Below are 22,843 nucleotides of genomic sequence, written 5' to 3' on the forward strand. Positions count from 1 at the left end.
GGCGGTCGGGGGTGGGGGCGGCGGCGCGGGTGAGGTGGGGGCTAGGAGAGAGAGGGGGAGGGGGAGGTGAGGTGGGGCCGAGGGGAAACGACCGTTAAAACGGCCAGTTTCTTTGTCGTTCGCTGGCTGATGGCAAACAAACTTTGCCGTCTGCTAGCAGACGGCAAAGAAATTGGACGTTAGGTCGTTCTTATAGTCCACCACCCACCATCTTTGCTGTCTGCTAGCAGACGGCAAAGACTCTATGCCGTCAGCTAGCAGACGGCAAAGAGAAGGCTGACGACAAACGCCTTCTTTGCCGTCCGCTCGTTCTTTGCCATCAGCTATATTTAAGTTGATGGAAAAGAACTTCTTTGCCGTCAGCTAACCGATGACAAAGAGCTGGCTGACGGCAAAGATCCTGATTCCAGTAGTGTAGGCAATCCCTTAGTCATCACATCAGCAAACCGCTGCGACATCGGCACATGAAGAACCCGAACATGGCCAAGGGCAACCTGCTCACGCACGAAGTGAATATCAAGCTCAATATTCTTCGTACGCCAATGATGCACCGGGTTGGCGGATAGGTAGACCACACTGACATTATTGTAGTAGACAAGAGTGGCCTTATGAACATCGTAAAGCAACTCCTGGAGTAGCTGACGGAGCCAAGAGCACTCGGCCACGGTGTTAGCCACGACGCAATACTCTACACCGACGCTGGAGCGGGAGACCGTGGGATGCCGCTTCGATGACCAAGAGATCAACGAGGGCCCAAGGTAGATGCAGTAGCCGGACATGGAGTGTCGAGTGTCTGGGCAGCCAGCCCAGTCGGCATCCGAGTAGGCCACGAGGTCGGTGGAGGCGGAGGCCGTCAGGGTGAGTCCTAGAGACATGGTGCCACGTATATAACAGAGAATATGCTTCAACAAGGTCCAGCGGGAGTCACACAGAGCGTGCATGTGGAGGCACACGTGCTGAACAACGTACTGTAGGTCGGGTCGAGTCAGCGTCAGGTACTGTAAAGCACCAATAATGGAGCGATAAAACGCTCCATCGAACGCGAGAGACCCCTCCAGAGCAGAAACCTTCACCTTCGCCTCAACGAGGGTGGGTGCCGCCTTGCATTTAAGCATACCAGTATGCTCCAGGAGCTCGTGGGTGTACTTCTGCTGGTGTAGAAAGAAGCCATCAGTCCGGCGGACCACCCCGATGCCGAGGAAGTAGTGCAGAGGCCCCAAGTCCTTGAGGGTGAACTCATCACGAAGATGAGCAGTCAGCCGCTGAAGGAGAACAGGGGCAGACGCCGTGAGGATGACGTTGTTGACGTAGAGCAGTAGATATGCAGTGTCAGCTCTCTAATGATACACGATGAGTGAGGCATCGAAGCGAGTGGACAGAAATCCCAGAGACTGTAGGAAGCTACGATATGCTGGTACCAAGCCCGAGGCACCTGCTTCAACCCGTAAAGAGAACGGGAGAGCAAGCACACAAAGTCTGGGTGATCGGCGTCAACGAAGCCAGTGGGCTGCTCACAGTACACCTGCTCGACAAGATGGTCGTGCAAGAAGGCGTTGGAGACATCCAACCGGTGCACAGGCCAGGCGCGCGAGACCGCCAACTAGAGCATGGCACGGATCGTGCCTGGTTTAACAACCGGGACGAAGGTGTCAGTAAAGTCCACGCCCGCGCGCTGCCGAAATCCACGAACCACCCACTGAGCCTTTTAGCGCTCGAGAGAACCGTCCGGGCGAGTCTTGTGGCGAAACACCCACTTGCCAGTGACGATATTGGCACAAGGGGGTCGCGAAACAAGCTGCCATGTGCGGTTGCTCTGTAGGGCGTCGAACTCCCCCTGCATCGCAGCTAGCCAATGGGGATTCCAAAGGGCAGCGCGAATGGAGGTGGGGACGGGTGATGGTGTCGACATCGAGGTGGCACACACATACTCGTCGGAGGAGTAGTGCGTGCTCGGGCGAAGCACTCCTGCTCGAGCACGGGTAGTCACGCCAAAAGGCGAGGCAGCAGTGCCGTGGTGGCGGCAGGGGCTGCGTCCACGATAGGGGCGCCGGTGGCGCCGGTGCCACCCACGGCCGCGACAGGAGCCACGGCCACGACAGGGGCACCGGCGGCGGCAGCAATGGTGCCAGCCGAGTCGGCGGCCGAGGGGGCGACAGGCGAGGGGGATGTCGAGCCCGACGCCGGGGTGGCGGCGCCAGCTGGGTTGGCGGGCGAAGTACCCACCGGCTCAACCTTGTAGGAGGGAGACGGGTATCCGGGGGCCCGGTCAGACTCGACCTCTAGGGAGGGAGTCAAAAAACCGGACGGTGGCGGCAGAAGGCGCCATGCCAGGGGGCCTCCAGGGGACGCCGCCGCGCATCGCTCCTGGAAGGGGGCCCGGGGGCCGGCGCCGAAGGGGCCGAAGCCGGAGAAACCTAAAAAAGGGGAACACCGTCTCGACAAAATACACGTGCCTCGAGGTGTTCACATGATGAGTGGCGGGGTCATAGCACCGGTAACCTTTGGTGTTAGGAGGGTAGCCAAGGAAGACGCATGGGACGGATTGTGGTGCAAGCTTGTGTGGCGTGGTGGACGCGATGCTGGGATAACAGAGACACCCAAAGATGCAGAGACCATCATAGGACAGTGGTGTACCAAAGAGAAGGTGGTGAGGGGCGTAGTTCCACCGGGGACGACACGAACGAATGTTAACTAAGAGAATGGCGGTGGTGAGAGCATCGGGCCAAAACTGAGCGGGCGTGTTAGAGTGAAAGAGTAACATGCAAACGCAGTCATTAAGAGTGCGGAGAATGCGCTTGGCGCGACCGTTCTGCTCTAAAGTGTAGGGAAAAGTCAGACGAAAGGTGGTGCCATGAGAGGCGAGAAGTGTGCGAAGACCGACGTTTTCAAACTACTTTCCATTGTGGCGAGTATGGGGTGACCGAACTGGGTGATGACATAAGAATAAAAGGCAGTGAGTGTGGCTAAAGCATCGGATTTATGACGAAGAGGAAAAGTCCACACATAATAATAGTAATTGAGGGAGTCCCGGATTAGGGGGTCTCCGGACAGCCGGACTATATCCTTTGGCCAGACTGTTGGACTATGAAGATACAAGATTGAATACTTCATCTTGTGTCAGGATGGGACTCTACTTGGCGTGGAAGGCAAGCTAGGCGGTACGGATATGGATATCTCCTCCTTTGTAACCGACCTTGTGTAACCCTAACCCTCTCCAGTGTCTATATAAACCGGAGGGTTTTAGTCAATAGGACAACATACAATCATACCATAGGCTAGCTTCTAGGGTTTAGCCTCTCCGATCTCGTGGTAGATGAACTCTTGTAATACTCATATCATCAAGAATAAATGAAGGAGGATGTAGGGTTTTACCTCCATCAAGAGGGCCCGAACCTGGGTAAAATATCGTGTCCCCTGCCTCCTGTTACCATCCGCCTTAGATGCACAGTTCGGGACCCCTACCCGAGATCCGCCGGTTTTGACACCGACATTGGTGCTTTCATTGAGAGTTCCTCTGTTCGCTTGATGACTCCTTCGATCATCGTTAGCGATGTAGTCCAGGGTGAGACTTTTCTCCCAGGACAGATTCTTGTATTCGGCGGCTTTGCACTGTGGGCCAATTCGCTTGGCCATCTGGTGCAGATTGAAAGCTACGCCCCTGGCCATCAGGTCAGGTTTGGAAGCCTAAACTACACGGCCGATATCCGCGGAGACTTGATCTTCGATGGATTCGAGCCCCTGCCAAGTGTGCCACGCTGCTTTAGCTCTGCCACCGAACAGTGTCCTGGAGACTGCACCTGCAGCCGCCCCGACCTTTAATTCAGAGCCAACTGCGCCATCCGAGGGCGGGTGGTTAGACCCCGCCACGGAGGCAGTGGCCTCAACGGAGATCAAACCGAACGCCAACCTTATCCTTCGCGAGGCCCGTGACTCCCCATCGTCGGACTCTGGACCATCTGCGCCCCTGCCAATCAAATCCGATTGGGCGCCGATCATGGAGTTCACTGTCGCGGATATCTTTCAGCACTCGCCCTTCAGCGACATACTGAATTCACTAAGGTCTCTGTCTTTGTCAGGAGAGTCCTGGCCGGATTATGACCGGGAGGATTGGGATGCGGACGACGAGGAAATTCGCTGCCCACCCACCACCCACTTAGTAGCCACTGTTGACGACTTAACCGATATGCTCGATTTCGACTCTGAAGACATCGATGGTATGGACAACGATGCGGGAGACGAAGAGGAACCACCGCCCACAGGGCACTGGACAGCCACCTCATCATACGATATATACATGGTGGACACACCCAAAGAAGGCAATGGCGACGAGACAGCGGAGGATGACCCCACCAAGAAGCAACCCAAGCGCCAATGTCAGCGGCACCGCTCTAAGTCCCGCCAAAGCAAAAGTGGTGATACCGGCACAGGAGATAATAACACTCTGGCTAGTGCCGAAGATGGCAACAATCCCCTCTAGCACGATCTAGGATAGGAGGATGGAGAGGCCAGCCCTCCAGAGAGAGTGATAGATGGAGAGGCGGAGGATGATAATTACATGCCCCCCTCCGAAGACGAGGCAAGCCTCAACGATGACGAATTCATCGTGCCAGAGGATCCCATCGAACAAGAGCGCTTCAAGCGCCGGCTTATAGCCACGGCAAATAGCCTTAAGAAAAATCAGCAGCAGCTTCAAGCTGATCAAGATCTGCTAGCTAACAGATGGACTGAAGTCCTGGCGGCCGAGGAATATAAACTCGAACGCCCCTCCAAGAGTTACCCAAAATGCAAGTTGCTACCCCGACTGGAGGAAGAAGCGTATGACGCGGCTGATCGGCCACCTCGTGTCCGCGATAGAGAGGCATTCCAGCCAAAAGCTCAGCCTGCACCCCGACGCCATTCAAATAAAAAGGCATGGGGCAATACGCCAGACCTGCGAGACGTATTGGAGGACAAAGCAAAACATGCAAGATCGATCTACGGATCATGAGGGCGCGCCACTATGCGAGACGATAAACATCACACCGGATACAGTAAAAGTAAATCCGGTCGGGCCGAACACAGCGGGCAAGACTCATTGGAGCTGGGTCATGATATAGTCCAGTACAGAGGCGCGACACACCCCTTATGCTTCACAGACGAAGTAATGGATCATCAAATCCTAGAGGGTTTCAAACCCGTAAATATAGAATCATACGACGGCACAACAGATCCTGCGGTATGGATCGAGGGTTTCCTCCTGCACATCCACATGGCCCGCGGTGATGGCCTACACGCAATCAAATACCTCCCACTCAAACTTAAAGGACCAGCTCGGCATTGGCTCAACAGCTTGCCAGCAGAGTCCATTGGTTGTTGGGAAGATCTGGAAGCCGCATTCCTCTACAACTTTCAGGGCACTTATGTGCGACCGCCAGATGCCGATGACCTGAGCCATATAATTCGGCAGCCCGAGGAATCGGCCAGGCAATTCTGGACACGGTTCCTAACAAAGAAAAATCAAATCGTCGACTGTCCGGGTGCAGAGGCTCTAGCAGCTTTCAAGCACAACATCACGAGTGGCTAGCCCTGCACCTTGGTCAGGAAAAGCCGAAATCTATGGCAGCCCTCACGACACTCATGACCCACTTTTGTGCAGGAGAAGACAGCTGGCTGGCTCGCAGTAACAACATATCAAAGAACCATGGTACTTCAGATACCAAGGACGGCAGTAACAGATCACGTCGCAACAAACATAAGCCCCACATTAATAGCGACAATACCGAGGATACGGCAGTCAATGCCGGATTCAAAGGCTCTAAACCTGGTCAGCGGAAAAAACCATTCAAAAGAAGCACTCCGGGCCCGTCCAGTTTGGACCGTATACTCGATCGCTCATGTCAAATACACGGCACCCCCGATAAGCCAGCCAACCACACCAATAGGGATTGTTGGGTGTTCAAGCAGGCCGGCAAGTTAATTGCCGAAAACAAAGATAAGGGGCCACATAGCGATGACGAGGAGGAGCCCCGGCAGCCGAATACCGGAGGACAGAAGAGGTTCCCCCCACAAGTGCGGACGGTGAACATGATATATGCAACCCACATCCCCAAGAGGGAGCGGAAGCGTGCGCTCAGGGACGTATATGCGTTGGAGCCAGTCGCCCCAAAGTTCAACCTATGGTCCTCCTGTCCAATCACCTTCGATTGCAGGGACCACCCCACTAGTATCCGTCATGGCAGATTCACCGCACTGGTCTTAGACCCAATCATTGACGGATTTCACCTCACTAGAGTCCTTATGGATGGCGGCAGCAGCCTGAACCTGCTTTACCAGGACACGGTGCGCAAAATGGGTATAGACCCCTCAAGGATCAAACCCACAAAAACGACCTTTAAAGGCGTCATACCAGGTGTAGAGGCCCATTGCACAGGCTCAGTCACACCGGAAGTGATCTTCGGATCCCTGGATAACTTCCGAAGCGAAGAGTTAATCTTCGATATAGTCCCGTTCCGCATTGGTTATCATGCATTGCTCGGGCGAACCACATTTGCGAGATTCAATGCGGTACCTCATTATGCATACCTCAAGTTCAAGATGCCAGGACCTCAGGGGGTCATTACAGTTAATGGAAACACAAAGCGCTCTCTCCGAACGGAGGAGCACACTGCGGCCCTCGCAGCGAAAGCGCAAAGCAGCCTCTTAAGGCAATCCACTAGTTCGGAGTTTAAGGACCCGAACACCTTCAAGCGCGCCCGGAGTAATCGGCAACAAGACCGCCTGGCACGTTCTGAGCTCGCATAGCAATGCGGCCCCCACCCCGGTCCCAGCCAAACGGCGAAACCCGTGCCGCGTACATAATTACGCATTAAAAATACCATGGGCACAGGCGGGAAAGGGGACACGACTACGACATGCCCCAAGATGCGACTTAAACCACACTAGGGGCTTCCCGCTTTGTTATTTTTCTCTCTTTCAGGACATTAATCTCTGGAAACCCTGTCCAGCAGCATGATTGCCGAACACATGATGCAGCAACCAAGGAGGCAGAAAGCTACATCACACCACCGAACTCTCAGGTGGATTACGATAACAAGTGAAATACTTTCTTTAATATTATTCTTCAGCTTTCCCTTGGAGGGGACATGCTCCTACTTTTTGCTTATTGCACTGCATGTATCATTCTGCTTTAACGCACCTTTTTGAATAAACAATGCATAGCATTAAGACTATTATTGCATTCTACCTTTATATATATATATATATATATATATATATATATATATATATATATATATATATGTTCATTCGTGACATCTAGCACCCGTACACTCTGGTACGGCCAATATACCAGGGGCTTAAGTACCCCACAATATGGTGTGAGAAGTCTGAACACTTTCACAAGTGTGGCACCCCGAACTCATAGCATTATATGCATCAGCTCCGAATCATGTCTTTGGTCAATAGTTGGGTTTACCCGGCTCCCATGTTTTGGTACCTTATGTTCCGCTATATCGGCTAAGGTAGCGCTGGGAGAACTACTGCGATTGTGCCCCGGTTCAGCTAGGTTAAGCACCTCAGTAGAGAAAGCTAAAACTGATTGTCATGATAAGGCGAGAGACTGGTTGCTGTTTGAGAGGTTTTCGAGTCCTTAAAGACTTATGCCGCTTAGAGCGAGGAGTCGGCCCTGTCCGGCTTAAGGCGTGTATCGCGCCCCAGATTTGTCCTTCCGAATAGTAGGGGCTTCCCTGAAATTTAAAATTATAGAATTTTATGGCTAAGTGAGATTGCCTTGTTCGTTGCATTGAGCACCTCCCTCGAAGGACCCAAAAATGGGAACAAGAGTGCTCAGGTTTATCCCGAACACACCAGCACTCGTGGCATGGGGGCAGAAGCCGACGACTAACCATCTCTCAGATTTGATAAACAGCCAAACAAAAGGTAATATTTTAAATTCAAACAAGTGTTGCATAGCGCACATGAACAAGTTTTCATGAATATAGGATTACACGAGCGGGTTTACTCAAATATTGTATCTTTGGTACACTCGTCCGCTATGAGACGGGCACCCTTCAGGACACCCTCATAGTACATCTCGGGGTGGCGATGCTCCTTGCCCTCCGACGGCCCTTCCTTGATCAGCTTCACGGCGTCTAGGTTGGCCCATTGCACCTTCACACGGGCGAAAGCCCGGTGTGCACCTTTGATGCAGACGGACCGCTTGACGACTTCTAGCCATGGGCACGCATCCACAAGCCGCCTCACCAGGCCGAAGTAGCTATTCGAAAGGGTGTCGCCAGGCCACAGCCGGACTATAAAGCCCTTCATGTCCTGTTCGACCGCCTTGTGTATCTCGACCAGTTGCTTCAGCTGGTCGCTCAGAGGCATCGGGTGTTCGGTCCTAGTATACTAAGACCAAAACAACTTCTCTGTTGAGCTTCCCTCCTCGGCCTGGTAAAACCGTGCGGCATCCGACATGCTGCGGGGCAAATCTGCGAATTCTCCTGGAGAGCTCCGGATTCGGGTAAGTAACAGGTAAGTTACTTTCCCATGCTTGCTTTTGCATATAGAATGCCTTACCCGTCGCTATCTTCTTCATCACATCAATCTCCTGGAGGGCCTTCTGGGCTTCAGCCTTGGCATTTTTTGTGCTTCTGAGGGTCGCGACAAGCTCAGACTCTCGCATCTTCGAGTCACGCTCCAACGCCTCATGCTTCGACACGAGAGCTTGGAGCTCTTGCTGCACCTCGCCCACACGTGCCTCCTGCCTTTCCCGCTCGGTGCGCTCCTTGGCCGCTTTGTCTTCGGCCTCGGATAGCGCTTGCTTTAGGGTCGCCACCTCAGTCATGGCCCCTAGAAAATATACGATGATCCTGTCATTTTGCAATCGCGTCTTCTTTTATGTATACATATCTATAGACAGGGTATTACTTACCCTTGTTCTCCTCGAGCTGCCTCTTGGCAAGGCCGAGCTCTTTCTTGGACCCCTCGAGGTCCTGCTTCAATCCGGCAACCTCCGCAGTCTATGCGGCAGCGGCCAGCAGCAAAGCCTGCATACGCATATAGACATACTTATATTAGACTCCTGTGATATTGTTTGATCCTTTGTTCGGCTTTTCTTTGTGAACACCGAAAAGAGCATGAGGGGATACTGTCTATGCGTTAATATTTTTCCTATAAGCTTACCTCAAAGCCTATTAGAAGGCTGGCACAGGCTTCAGTCAGTCTGCTCTTGGCGGACTGAACCTTCTGGACCACCGCACTCATAATAGTGTGGTGCTCTTCGTCGATGGAAGCGCTGCGAAGCGCTCCCAGCAGATTGTCCGGTGCCTCTGGACCACCAGCACAGGCGTCTTGCCCCTTTTAGAAGGAGGCCGCCTGCCCGAGTCCGGAACCACTGGGGGTTCCGGCGCGGTGTTCGGCTGAGGGCCGAACTCGGAGCCCTTGGGAGCCTTGCTCCCTCTGCTCCCGGAGTCCGGAAGGTCGCCTTGAGGCGCCTCCGGGATTGTCTCCCCTCGACCAGGTGCCTCTTGAGACAATACCTCGGCGTTGTCCGTAGGGCAGGGGGAGGTGGCGGTCGGAAGTGGATCGCTATCCATATCAGACGAGCCCAGGGAGCCGTCCGACGATACGTCAATACGGGCTCGTGGCGGTCTGCATAATCATAATTCGGCGTTAGAGGAAACAGTGCGACAAATGAATGCTATGAGTTATGCTGGCATCCGAATACTTACGACTTTTCCAGGGGCTTGGCCCTGAGCAGCCACTCATCTTCACCTTCGGCGGTGGTGGTAGAGTAGTCTGGAAGGAGAGTCCTTCCCTTCTTGGACCCTTCGCCCCCCCCCCCCCGGTTGGGGCGGCCTTCCTTTTCTTTTCTCCCCCAACTGAAGGGGGAGCATCTTCTTCTTCCTCCTCGTCTTCGGGGGAGGAGTGTGTTGCAGAGTTATCAGACGATGAGTCCGATAACACCTGGCGTCGGGAACTCTTTCGGGTTCCCTTGGCCTTCTTGGTCTTCTCCGGCACCTTATAAGGGGCCGGAGTCAGCATCTCCGTAAGGAGAGCGTCCGCAGTGTCTTCGGGCAGAGGGGTCGGACAGTTAATTTGCCCCGACATCTCCACCCAGTCCTGTCAAAGGCATGGAGATCAGACCCTGCACATGATTAAGCTAGGGGAAATAAAATATCCTACCGGATGTATAGAACTCACTGAATGCGCTCGGTGCTTCGCGCTTAGCCCGCGGTCCTCGGTGAGGGAGGGAGGGACCTCAGCGCCCTTGAATAGCACCTTCTAGACGTCCTTGTGCATCGTGTCGAAGAGCTCGCTCAGAGTCTGGTGCTGGGCCGGGTCAAACTCCCACAAGTTGAAATCCCGTTGTTGACACGGGAGGATCCGGCGGATGAACATGAGCTGGACTATGTTGACAAGCTTGAGCTTCTTGCTTGTCATGTTCAGGATACATTTCTGGAGTCCGTCCAGCTCCACCGATGAACCCCACTACAAGCCCTTCTCTTTCCAGGAAGTGAGCCGTGTAGGGAATCCGGATCGAAACTCGGGGGCAGCCACCCATTTGGTGTCGCGCGGCTCGGTGATGTAGAACCACGCCAATTGCCACCCCTTTATGGTCTCCACGAAGGAGCCTTCAAGCCATATAACGTTGGGCATCTTGCCCACCATGGCCCGTCGCATTCTGCTTGTTGGCCGCCCACCACCTTCGGCTTGATATTGAAGGTCTTTAGCCATAGGCCGAAGTGGGGGCGGATGCGGAGGAAAGCGTCGCAGACGATGATGAACGCCGAAATGTTGAGAATGAAGTTCGGGGCCAGATCATGGAAGTCCATCCCATAGTAGAACATGAGAGCACGGACGAATGGATGAAGGGGAAACCCCAGTCCGCGGAGGAAGTGGTGGAGGAAAACTACCCTCTCATGAGGTTCCGGGGTAGGGACGATCTGCCCCGCAGTGGGCAGCCGATGCGCGATATTCGCGGCTAAGTATCCGGCTCCGCGCAGCTTTTTGATGTGTCCCTCCATAATGGAGGAAGCCATCCACTTGCCTCCCACTCCGGACATGTTTGGAGAAGGTTGAGGAGAAAGATGTGGACTTGGGCGTTGGAGCTCGAGTGCGTGAGAATGGATGAGCAAGGAGGAAGGAGGCGTGGGTAGAAAAAGGATAAAGCTTATCCCTTTATAAGGGCGGACGAAGCTGTGTGCCCCCACTAGCCTGGTAAAACTCGCTTATCCCCCAAGCACTGTGATTGTTGGCGCGGTTGGGTTACCCACGCCCGTATTGATGAGAATCCTGCAATAAGGGGGACACGATCTCTGCTTCGACAAGACGTGTCAAGAAACCGCCTCGCGTTATGTGCGGGGCTGTTTAAAGAAACGGTTCTAATAATCGCCGAGCCATGGCATGATGTCATGTTGCCAAAATGTGTCAGCAGATTAGATTTTTGGAAATATTATTCTCTCTACGGTGGTATGTGGAACTTATTTTGCAAGGTCGGACACTATCTTTCATTCAAACTCTTTTGTGGTGTATTCGGAGGAGGAACCCGCCTTGCAATGCCGAAGACAATACTGCGCGCCGGACTCATCGTCATTGAAGCCTGGTTCAGGGGCTACTGAGGGAGTCCTAGATTAGGGGGTCTCCGGATAGCCGGACTATATCCTTTGGCCGGACTGTTGGACTATGAAGATACAAGATTGAAGACTTCGTCTCGTGTCCGGATGGGACTCTACTTGGCATGGAAGGCAAGCTAGGCAGTACGGATATAGATATCTCCTCCTTTGTAACCGACCTTGTGTAACCCTAACCCTCACCGGTGTCTATATAAACCAGAGGGTTTTAGTCCGTAGGACAACATACAATCATACCATAGGCTAGCTTCTAGGGTTTAGCCTCTCCGATCTCGTGGTAGATCAACTCTTGTAATACTCATATCATCAAGAATAAATCAAGCAGGACGTAGGGTTTGACCTCCATCAAGAGGGCCCGAACCTGGGTAAAACATCGTGTCCCCTGCCTCCTGTTACCATCCGCCTTAGACGCACAGTTCGGGACCCCCTACCCGAGATCCGCCGGTTTTGACACCGACAGTAATCATCTAAAATCACCAGGTAGTATAGATAGCCCGTGTTACTCGCAACGGGAGACGTCCAAACATCACTATGAAGCAATTGAAACGGAAAAGTGGAAACTGAAGTAGATGCACTAAAGGGCGAACATGCTTGCCCAAGTGACAAGCCTCAAAAGTATGCTCGTCGAGCTTATTACATGAGAAAGAAAAGCTCCTAAGAATCTGACGCAAAACGGCGGGGTTGGGGTGGCCCAAGCGAGCATGCCAAAGGTCGACGCCGGCGGCGAGGCCGACAGGGGTGGAAGTGGAGGCGTCGACGTGTGATATGTCTCCAACGTATCTATAATTTTTGATTGTTCCATGCTATTATATTATCAACCTTGGATGTTTTATATTCATTTATATGCTATTTTATATGATTTTTGGGACTAACCTATTAACCTAGAGCCTAGTGCCAGTTTCTGTTTTTTCCTTGTTTTTGAGTACCGCAGAAAAGGAAAACCAAACAGAGTCCAATTGACCTAAAATTTCACGGAGATCATTTTTGGACCAGAAGAAGCCCACGGAGTACCGGAGATGGGCCAGAAGAGTCCCGAGGCCACCACGAGGGTGGGGGCGCACCCTACCCCCTGGGCGCGCCCCCTATCTCGTGTCCGCCTCAGGGACCCCCTGACTTGTTCCCGGCACCAACACCTCTTATATATACCCAAACTTCCAAAAAGAAACCAAGATCGGGAGTTCCGCCGCGGCAAGCCTCTATAGCCATCGAAAACCAACCTAGACCCATTCATGCACCCTGCCGGAGGGGGGAATCCCTCTCTGGTGGCCATCATCATCCCGGCGCTCTCCATGGCGAGGAGGGAGTAGTTCACCCTCGGGGCTGAGGGTATGTACCAGTAGCTATGTGTTTGATCTCTCTCGTGTTCTTGATTCAGCACGATCTTGATTTATCGTGAGCTTTGCTATTATAGTTGGATCTTATGATGTTTCTCCCCCTCTACTCTCTTGTAATGGATTGATTTTTCCCTTTGAAGTTATCTTATCGGATTGAATCTCTATGGATTTGAGAACACTTGATGTATGTCTTGCATGTGCTTATCTGTGGTGACAATGGGATATCACGTGATCCACTTGATGTATGTTTTGGTGATCAACTTGCGGGTTCTGTGACCTTGTGAACTTATGCATAGTGGTTGGCACACGTTTTCGTCTTGACTCTCCGGTAGAAACTTTGGGGCACTCTTTGAAGTATTTTGTGTTGGTTGAATAGATGAATCTAAGATTGTGTGATGCATATCATATCATACCCACGGATACTTGAGGTGACGTTGGAGTATCTAGGTGACATTAGGGTTTTGGTTGATTTGCGTCTTAAGGTGTTATTCTAGTACGAACACTAGGATAGATCCAACGGAAAGAATAGCTTCGTGTTATTTTACTATGGACGCTTGAATAGATCGATCCGAAAGGATAACTTTGAGGTGGTTTCGTACCCTACAATAATCTCTTTGTTTGTTCTCCGCTATTAGTGACTCTTTGTTGCATGTTGAGGGATAGTTATATGATCCAATTATGTTATTATTGTTGAGAGAACTTGCACTAGTGAAAGTATGAACCCTAGGGCTTGTTTCCTAGCATTGCAATACCGTTTACGCTCACTTTTACCACTTGCTACCTTGCTGTTTTTATATTTTCATATTACAAAAACCTTTATCTACCATCCATATTGCACTTGTATCACCATCTCTTCGTAGAGCTAGTGCACCTATACAATTTACCATTGTATTGGTGTCGGATTTCGGGTTCCGGCAAGACCCTTGAGGTTCGAACACTGGGGTGCGCACACAGATCTCTCCCCCCTCTAGCTTGCACTCTGTATGATCTCACAGACTAGCTCGACGAACCCAAAGAATGAGAGACACAAGATTTATACTGGTTTGGGCCACCGTTGTGCTGTAATAGCCTACTCCAGTGTGGTGTGGTGGATTGCCTCTTGGGCTGAGGATGAACAGTTACAAGGGAAGAATAGCCTCTTGAGGAGAGGTGTTCTTGTGCTTGGTGACTAGAGTGGTTGGGGATGATCTGCGATCAGATGTCCCTTGCTATGGTGGTGGCTGGTCCTATTTATAGAGGCCCTGGTCCTCTTCCCAAATATTGAGCGGAAAGGGATCCCACAATGGCCAAAATTCGAAGGGAGACAACTAGTACAAGCTATCTTCACAAAAGTAGTCTTTGCCTGTCAAAGGCTCTGGTGGTGACGCCGTCTTGGGCTCCACGGTGACCTCCGTCCTGCTGTCCTACTGGTCTTGGTCTTGTTGCACCAATATGGAAACCTTTGCCTCATGCCTTGGGACTCCTCGCCTGCGCCTGCCTCTTTAGCACCAAAGAGGAAACGAGGACACTGTGCACGCTGGCGACCGACTGGCTCCGGTCGTCATGGCTTGCGTCACAAGAACCTCGCGAGGTGTCCCTTGCCTTGATCTCTCCGCCCCTCACGAGCCAGCCTGGTGAGGTCGCCCCTGAGGAGATCTTGCATCGTCCTCCTTGCGAGGGTCTTGAGTGTTTGCTGGTGAAGATGGGTCGTACGGGGCCGCTGGGGGAGCCACGCCATGGGCCGCAGGCAGGCAAGTCTGGGAACCCCCATTCCTAGAACGCCGACAGTAGCCCCCGGGCCCAAGGTGCGCTCGGACTTGGATTCGAGGCAAAGCCAAAGGGCAAGTGCGGAGTGCCGCGGGCCCCAACAGCCTGCAGCCATGGTTGGTGCGTGTCGACTAATTGGATGTGGGCATCTCCATTTCCCCATGCTGCCTCGACAACTGCCCGACTAGAAGAGTCCTTGCTGCATGCAGAAAAAGATCATTATTACCTGAATCGTGGAGGCCGACGGTTGGCCTCCCCTTGGCTATAAATGGGAAGTGGGGGCGAAGGCCCCGTAATCCATCTCTTCCTTTGCTTCTCCCGCTCCTTCTTCTTCCTCGCTTCACTGCTTGTTGCATTGACCATGGCGCCGATACAGAGGTTCTCGGCCGAAGAGAAGGGCAAGACTCCCCTTAACGAGCCCGAGCCACTTCCGCCGAAGAAGAGGCTGTCCCATCATCGAGACATCGTCGTGAGGCCGGAAGTGTCGCGGCCATGGTACGAGCGGCCACCTCCCGGGTATCCGTTGCCCTCGTATGCCCAAGGTGAGGGCTCCGGAGGGAGGGGTAACGAGTGCCACTGCCCGAGCCAGGGCCGTGGTCATCGCGCCGCGGTGATGCGCGCCGTCGCTGCAAGGGTCCACGCCGTGGACTCCTCGCGCGAATTCGTGCTGTGGACGGTGATACGTCTCCATCGTATCTATTTTCTAAACACTTTTGCCCTTGTTTTGGACTCTAACTTGCATGATTTGAATGGAACTAACCCGGACTGATGCTGTTTTCAGCAGAATTGCCATGGTGTTATTTTTGTGTAGAAATAAAAGTTCTCGGAATGACCTGAAAATCAACGGAGAATTATTTTGGAATATATAAAAAATATTGGAAGAAGAATCCACGTCAGGGGGGCCTCCACCTATCCACGAGGGTGGGGGCGCGCCTACCCCCCTGGGCATGCCCCCTGGCTCATGGGCCCCCTAACGCTCCACTGACCACAACCTTGACTCCATATATTCACTTTCGGGGAGAAAAAAACCAGAGAGAAGGATTCATCGCGTTTACGATACGGAGCCGCTGCCAAGCCCTAAACTCTCTCGGGAGGGCTGGTCTGGAGTCCGTTCGGGGCTCCGGAGAGGGGAATCCATCGCCATCGTCATCATCAACCTTCCTCCATCACCAATTTCATGATGCTCATCGCCGTGCGTGAGTAATTCCATCGTGGGCTTGTTGGACGGTGATGGGTTGGTTGAGATTTATCATGTAATCGAGTTAATTTTGTCAGGGTTTGATCCCTAGTATCCACTATGTTCTGAGATTGATGTTGCTATGACTTTGCTATGCCTAATGCTTGTCACTAGGGCCCGAGTGCCATGATTTCAGATCTGAACTTATTTTGTTTTCATCAATATATGAGAGTTCTTGATCCTATCTTGCAAGTCTATAGTCACCTACTATGTGTTATGATCCGGCAACCCCGAAGTGACAATAGTCGGGACCACTCCCGGTGATGACCATAGTTTGAGAAGTCCATGTATTCACTGTGTGTTAATGCTTTGGTCCGGTACTCTATTAAAAGGAGGCATTAATATCCCTTAGTTTCAAACAGGACCCCGCTGCCACGGGAGGGTAGGACAAAAGATGTCATGCAAGTTCTTTTCCATAAGCACGCATGACTATATTTGGAATACATGCCTACATTACATTGATGAACTGGAGCTAGTTCTGTTTCACCCTAGGTTATGACTGTTACATGATCGATCGCATCTGGCATAATTCTCTATCACCGATCCATTGCCTACGAGCTTTCCATATATTGTTCTTTGCTTGTTTACTTTTCCGTTGCTATTGTTATCATCACTATAAAACACCAAAAATATTACTTTTGCTACCGTTACCTTTTACCACCGTCACCACTACTATCATATTACTTTGCTACTAAACACTTTGCTGCAGATATTAAGTTTCTAGGTGTGGTTAAATTGACAACTCAGCTGCAAATACTTGAGAATCAATAAATTTGGGTTGAATACTCTACCCTCGAAAACTGTTGCGATCCCCTATACTTGTGGGTTATCAAGACTATTTTCTGGCACCGTTGCCGGGGAGCATAGCTCTATTCTTTGAGTCACTTGGGATTTATATCTGCTTATCATTATGAAGAACTTGAAAGATCCAAGAACCAAGATTTATCCCTCAACTACCAGGGGAGGTAAGGAACTGCCATCTAGCTCTACACTTGATTCACCTTCTATTTTGAGTAAGCTTGCGACACCTAGACCTACTTCTGCTATTAATTCTGATATGTCACATGTTATTGATGATGCCACTTCTGCTATGCATGATACATATTATGAAACTACTTCTATGCTTGATACTACTGTGCCACTTGGTGAATTTCTTGATGAACAACTTGCTAGGGCTAGAGAGAATGAAATTATTGAAACTGATAATATTGATGAAAGTGATGATGAAGATTCTCCCCCTAAATATGAATTGCCTCTTGTTCCTGAGGGTTATGTTATGGATGAAGAAACTGCTAGAGACTTTCTTGCCTGCAATGATAGAAGTGATCTTAAGAAATTATTAGTTAAGCTTAAACAAAAAACTTTGAATGCTAGAATGAAATATTATCCTGCTTATGCTACTTCACCTATCTTTGTTACTGATAAGGATTATGAATTATCTGTTGATCCTGAGATAATTACTTTAGTTGAATCTAATCCTTTCTATGGCTATGAATCTGAAACTGTTGTGGCATATCTTACTAAATTAAATGATATAGCTACCCTATTCACTAATGATGAGAAGACTCGCTACTATTATATCCTTCAATTATTTCCGTTCTCATTAAAGGGTGATGCTAAGATATGGTTTAATTCTCTTGATCCTAGTAGTGTGCGTAGTCCCCAGGATATGATTTATTACTTCTCTGCTAAATATTTCCCTGCTCATAAGAAACAAGCTGGTTTAAGGGAAATATATAATTTTGTGCAAATTGAAGAGATTCTCCACAAGCTTGGGGGAGGCTTCTCCGATTACTTAATGCTTTGCCTGATCATCCTCTCAAGAAAAATGAGATACTTGATATCTTTTATAATGGACTAACCGATGCTTCCAGAGACCACCTGGATAGTTGTGTTGGTTGTGTTTTTAGGGAAAGAATTGTTGATCAAGCTGAAATTCTATTGAATAATATGTTGACGAATGAAAATAATGGGACACTTCCTGATCCAATCCCTGATCCAATTCCTGAATCAACTCCTGAGCCAACTCCGAAAAAAGGGGTATTCTATTTCTCAGTCCTGAAGATATGCAAGAGGCAAAGAAATATATGAAAGAAAAAGGTATTAAAGCTGAAGATGTTAAGAATTTACCTCCTATTGAAGAAATACATGGTCTTAATTTACCACCTGTTGAAGAAACACATGGTCTTGATAACCCGACACATGTAGTAAAGGTAAATTCTCTCTATAGATATGATAAAGATGAAATCCCTCCTACTAAGTTTGCTAGCCAATGCTTAGATGAGTTTGATAACTTTATGGTTAAGCAAGAAGATTTTAATGCTTATGTTGGAAGACAATTGAAACATAATGCTTATATGATTGAACACTTGAGTGATTATATGGCTAATGTTAAAGGTGAACTAAAACTTATTAGTAAACATGCTTCTATGGTTACCACTCAAGTAGAACAAGTACTTAAAGCTCAGAATGATTTGCTCAATGAATTAAATAGTAAGAAGAATGATAATGATGTTAGAGTTATGACTAGAGGTGGTAAAATGACTCAGGAACCTTTGTATCCTGAGGGCCACCCTAAGAGAATTGAGCAGGACTCTCAGAGAAATAATGTTGATGCACCTAGTGCTTCTAAGAGGAAGAAAAAGAAAAACGATAGGACTTTGCATGCTTCTAGTGAACCTGTTGTAGACACACCTAAGAATCCCAATGATATTTCTATTTCTGATGCTGAAACACAATCTGGTAATGAGCATGAACCTAGTGATAATGTTAATAATGATGTTCATGTTGATGCTCAACCAAGTAATGACGATGAAGTAGAGATTGAACCTGCTGTTGATCTTGATAACCCACAATCAAAGAATCAACATTGTGATAAGAGAGACTTTGTTGCTAGGAAGCATGGTAAAGAAAGAGAACCATGGGTCCAGAAACCCATGCCTTTTCCTCCTAAACCATCCAAGAAAAAGGATGATGAGGATTTTGAGCGCTTTGCTGAAATGATTAGACCTATCTTCTTGCATATGCGTTTGACTGATATGCTTAAATTGAATCCTTATGCTAAGTACATGAAAGATATTGTTACTAATAAAAGAAAGATACCGGAAGCTGAAATTTCCACCATGCTTGCTAATTATACTTTTAAAGATGGAATACCTAAGAAACGAGGAGATCCCGGAGTACCAACTATACCATGCTCCATTAAAAGAAACTATGTTAAAACTGATTTATGTGATCTTGGAGCCGGTGTTAGTGTTATGCCTCTCTCTTTATATCGTAGACTTGATTTGAATAAGTTGACACCTACTGAAATATCTTTGCAAATGGCTGACAAATCAACTGCTATACCTGTCGGTATTTCTGAGGATGTGCCTGTTGTGGTTGCAAACGTTACTATTTTAATGGACTTTGTTATTCTTGATATTCCTAAAGATGATAGTATGTCTATTATTCTTGGAAGAACCTTTTTGAATACTGCAGGGGCTGATATTGATTGCACCAAAGGCAATGTCACTTTTCATGTTAATGGTAATGAGCATACAGTACACTTTCCGTGGAAACAACCTCAAGTCCACAGTATCAATTCTATTGGAAAATTTTCAACTATTACTATTGGAGGTTTTGAATTTCCTCTTCCTACTGTCAAGAAGAAATATGATATTCTTATTGTTGGGGACATGCATATACCCGTTGAGGTAACCTAGTGTTATTCGAAAATTCTCCAGTTCCATGTTATTCGGAATGAGTTTGTTAACAAGAGCTAATCAACCTTGTTAGTGGATTCCTTTTGACGAGCATGAGATGGATGAATTTAGAAAACACAAGTCTCTGTACCCTCTTCTTACTTTCTGTTATTTATATTAAACAAAGAAAAAATAGTATTTTTCTGTCTGTTTTCTGAATTATCCATTCAATAAAAAATACCTCGAAAATAAAAGTTCTCCAAATGCCCTGAAATTTAAATATGAGTTTTTTCTGGAATATTTGAGAATATCTGGCACTGAGAACACAACAGGGGGAGCAAGCACCTGGCCACGAGGGTCCAGGGCGCGCCCACCCCCTGGGCGCGCCCCCCTGCCTCGTGGGCCCATGGTGGCTCCCCTCCACTTATTCCAGCTACCACACACTCCTTGTTCCTCCCAAAAATATCACTAGCCAGCTCAAACCGGAGTCCAAGCTCATCTTGCTGCCATTTTCGATCTCCTTGCTCAAAGCTCCATTCACAAAACTGCTTTCGTGGATTGTTCTTTGGTATGTGACTCCTCCAATGGTCCAATCAGTTTTTGCTCTATTGCTTTATTCATTGCAAATTTTTGCTGCTTAGGTGACCTTGTTCTTGAGCTTGCATGTCAAATTTATATGGTCAAAAGTAGTTTTATTGCATGATATATCCTCTAGGCACTTGTGGGAGTAGTTGCTATCAATTTTGTTGAGTTTGGTTCACTTTTATTTTGAAGTTACTAAAAATTTCAAAAAAAATTCAGAGGAAGAAATATGTTTAGGAAAATGTACTAAGGTGGTCCCTCAAGGATGCAAGGACCCAGGCTCGCAATACGCGATGCCGATGATGAACCACCGAGGGAAGCTCAGGTGCGGGCTTGTGAATGGCCGTCAGAGGACTTTATGGATCGCATAGGAATCAATGAAGAATTTAACACGTATGTGCGTAATGCCGATCTTGAGAGCTTCGAGGCAGATAAGTGCCGCCAATACCACTATCTCCTGATTCCTTTGTGAGAACGTTTGAATTTTCATCATCACGCAATTCTCAAACTGTCCTATTTGATCTTTATGAAAATTCTTATACTATGGACTTAGAGGATTTTAGTACTGCTTGCAAACTTCCACAGTGGGGCAGCACTAGTGAGCCTCGCAAATCTGAGCTTAGAGATTTTCTTGCTAGTATAACTGTGGGGGAATCTAGAGATATAACAAAGGCTACCATAGGGAGCATTCATTTTCCTGCTATACATTATTTTGCTCTCTTCATAGGTAGGTGCATAAATGGTAAGGACGAAGCATGTCACATGTGTGTCCCTGACCTCAGTGTTCTCGGGAGTGCTATATTAGGAGATAAAGATTATAATTTGGAAGCCATTGTTGCACGTAGGTTGCATAATAATAGATTTAATGGAAATTTCTTTGGTGGAATTTATGCAACATGTCTAGCTAATTTTCTTGATATACCCATACGTGGGTATGATATTGAGTTGCCTCTTGTTTATTTAGATTATGAGGCCATGGTTCGTCATCAGTTTGTTGAGAGGAATGATCAATTTCTCCAGTACCGACTAATCTTTGACAGACGACGCACCTATCCCGTCGCTCTCCCTGCTCCTACTTTCTTTGACTTTCAGGCAAAAGGGAGATATGTCATAACTAGGGAAGAGGCGAACGAGTATGAGAGGAGGACTGAGACAGCTTGCCTCCATGCTGCAGCCCATGATACAATAGCCGCTGCATCTCAGTACGACCCCAACTACAACTTTGGATATCCGCCAGGCCAGCCGTGGCCATAGACCAACTTAGGGCAAAAGCATAAGCTTGGGGGAGTATGTATCTCTCACCGACATTACATTTATGTTCACACACTCATGCTAGTTGTCTGTGCTCATACTTTTTCACTATAACATCCATGCTTGTTTATTTTCCTTTTTATGCTTTCTTCTTGTGTGTTTGATAAACCTTAAGAAAAAACAAAAAATTAGTTGTAGCTTTTAGCTAGTTTACTTTCTTGCTTGTAGTAGTAATTAAAAGAAAACCCAAAAATATTTCTCGTTCTTCTTTTGCTTGTTGGGAGCTTTCCCATGTAAATAGTTTTATTTCCTTTCTTGTTCTTTGGGGGTCGAGGGGAGAAGACCATAATGAAATTGTTGAGTGGCTCTCATATGCATTATTGTTGATCTAACAAAGAGCCCATATTGCCTTGCCTTCTCTCTTGAGTTGAATGCTTGCAGATTCCAGCTTAGTCCAATGCACGTGCACTATTATTATTATCCACACTATTCGGTCGTGCAAGTGAAAGGCAATAATGACGATATATGATGAACTTATTGAGATGAGAAAAGCTGGTATGAACTCGACCTCTCTTGTTTTTGTAAATATGATTAGTTCATCGTTCCTGATTCAGCCTATTATGAATAAGAATGTTTGCAATGACAATTAGAGATTATAGTTGCTTATGCCATGCTTAATTAGCTAGGAGCTTATAATGGTTTACCTTGCGTGCCAACATGCTATTAAAATGGTTGTGATGTGGTATGATAGGGTGGTATCCTCTTTTCAATGATTCGAGTGGCTTGACTTGGCACATGTTCACGCATGTAGTTGAAACAAAATCAACATAGCCTCTACGATATTTATGTTCATGGTGCATTATATCCTACTCATCATTGCATTCGGTGTTGATTAATTTTAATGCATGTTCATGACTGTTGTCGCTCTCTAGCTGGTCACTTCCCAGTCTTTTTCTAGCCTTCACTTGTACTAAGCGGGAATACTGCTTGTGCATCCAATTCCATAAACCCCAAAGATATTCCATATGACTCCACCATACCTACCTATATACGGTATCTACCTGCCGTTCCAAGTAAATTTGTATGTGCCAAACTCTAAACCTTCAAATAAACACTCTGTTTTGTATGCTCGAATAGCTCATGTATCGACTAGGGCTGTCTGTATCTTCCATGCTAGGTGGGTTGTTCTCAAGAGGAGTGGACTCTGCTCCTCACTCATGAGAACATGGCTGGTCACCGGGATGCCCAGTGCCATGCTTTATGCAAACCAAATCAAAATAAATGCAAACAAAACTCCCCTGGGACTCTTGTTAGTTGGAGGCACTCGTTGTTTCGAGCAAGCCATGGATTGATGCTTGTTGGTGGAGGGGAGTATAAACTTTACCATTCTGTTTGGGA

Source organism: Triticum dicoccoides, chromosome 4A, assembly GCF_002162155.2.
Source record: "Triticum dicoccoides isolate Atlit2015 ecotype Zavitan chromosome 4A, WEW_v2.0, whole genome shotgun sequence".
Lineage (NCBI taxonomy): Eukaryota > Viridiplantae > Streptophyta > Magnoliopsida > Poales > Poaceae > Triticum > Triticum dicoccoides.